The sequence below is a fragment of the Trachemys scripta genome, chromosome 7 (genome assembly GCF_013100865.1).
Source record: "Trachemys scripta elegans isolate TJP31775 chromosome 7, CAS_Tse_1.0, whole genome shotgun sequence".
NCBI classification, from domain to species: Eukaryota; Metazoa; Chordata; order Testudines; family Emydidae; genus Trachemys; species Trachemys scripta.
In genome coordinates, this window is record NC_048304.1 from 8726515 (window position 1) to 8728548 (window position 2034).

A 2034-nucleotide genomic window follows, 5' to 3' on the forward strand; every position below is an offset into this window, starting at 1 on the left:
CCGGTGAGGGGCTCGGCACAGCGGGGCGGCCCCAGGGCGCAGTTCAGACACCCCGGTGAGGGGCTCGGCACAGCGGGGCGGCCCCAGGGCGCAGTTCAGACACCCCGGTGAGGGGCGCGGCCGCTCGCACACCTACCGTCGCCGCGGTCGGGGAGGGCGGCCTCGGCCCAGGGGCTCTCCTCGGCCTGGATGTCCAGCACCCGGTCGATGGATTTCTGGGCCTGCGACAGCGCCTGCTTGGCGAAGCTCGAGAGCTGGGAGGCGTTGAACCAGCTCATGCCCCCGCCCGGCTCGGTCCCGGAGCCCGGGGCCTCCGCGGCCAGGCGGGGAACGCAGCGCGCGGGCCCCTGGATCCGCGGGAGGGCGCGGGGAGCAGCAGCCACAGGAGTATGCCCCGCACCACCGCCTCCCCCACCCCCAGCCCGAGGGAGGGCCCCGCACATGCGCACGTCGCGCGCCTCCACGTCGCAAACTCGTCAATAAACCCAGCGCAGGCTCACTCGGCGCGTCAGCCTGCGGGTGGTCATGTGACTACTAGTCGTGCCGTCCCCGCCGCCATAGTTACCGCGGCACAACCCTACCTCCCGCAGCTCGCGTGACTTCCGCCTGGGTATGTGTCATGGCGGACGGCAAGGTCGCGGCCTCGCTCTCACGCGAGACTTCTCCACTCCTGAGTTTTGGCTCAGTTCCGCCTTGGTCCCTGGCAGGACGAGCCACCAACAGCGCCCGCTATGATGGGCTTTGCCTTATAGATGCAATTATTCCCGCCATCTCCACCACTGGGAAATAAAATGTCCTGATTTTTCACACTGGCTGTCTGGTCACCCTATCTTCCAGGACCTAGCCCCATGCAATGACTGGACAAGTGCAGATGCAAGGAGAGTGGGGGAGCAGTGAGGAGCTCAAGATACCCATCGCACCCTTAGGTGTACTTCTGCCAGCCGCCTTCCTCCAGGCGTGATTACTTTCCCTTTCATTTTTTAAAAAGGGCAGATTTCTAGCACAGATTCTTGGGGGGGTGGGGAGGGAGGAGAGAGAGAAGAGAAAAATACCTGAACCCAGTGTATGCTACAGGTACAAAATGCCAAAAGGCAATTAAAAAAAAAAAAAAAGGCATGTTTTTTGCAGCCTGACTGCTGATTTTTGAATGCTTGGAATTGGCAATACAGCTCCAAAGGGCCAGGAAAATTGAGACGGGACATTTGATTGTTTTGATCGGGAGTACAGAAAGGATATTTTTTAATATGAGGGCAATCAGCCTTTGTCTATTCACTACAAGAATCATAAAAGCAGGGAAGCTGGGCCTACTCCTTATTTAGAAAGGTGTGTCAATTTTTAGAAAGTGTCAGTTCTAAGAATGACAAGTACTATTGGAAGTAATTTACTCAAATGGCTAAAAATAGTTTTTTCTCTCTTGATTACACCTTGTCAAAACTGGTAAAGATGAATTTTTTTTCATCTAAGTGCCATATTTAAAAGTATTTCAGCCATGTCGGTGTGTATGGTCTTCAAATTCTTTTAGGGTTACCATTCGTCCGGATTCCCCCGGACATGTCCGGCTTTTTCAGGTTAAAAATAGCGTCGGGGGGAATTTGTCAATGTCCGGACTTCCCCTCCTCCCCCCTCCCATGCAGAGCGTGCGGGCGCTTACAAAGCAGCCGGTGCTCCGACAGCCAGAGCCAGAGCCCTGCTTGCACTTCCCCCTCCTCCCTCCTGAAACTTGACACCCCCCCTCCTCTCCCTCCCTCCCTGCACTCACAGATCGCCGGCCGTTCGCCTGGAGCTCCGAGCCTGCTGCCCTCCCCCGCTGTGGAGCGCGCTGCTCTGCAGCACAGTAAGGGGGCCGGGGGCCAGAGAAGCGGCAGGGAGGTTCTGGGGAGGGGGGTAATCAAGAGACAGGGAGCAGGGGGGAGGGTTGAATGGGTCAGGGAGTTCGGGGGGGGCTGTAAGGTTTTGGGCAGTCAGGGTACAGGTGGGGGGGGTCTCAGGAGGGGGCAGTTAGGGGATAAGGAACAGGGAGGCTTAGGTAGGGGG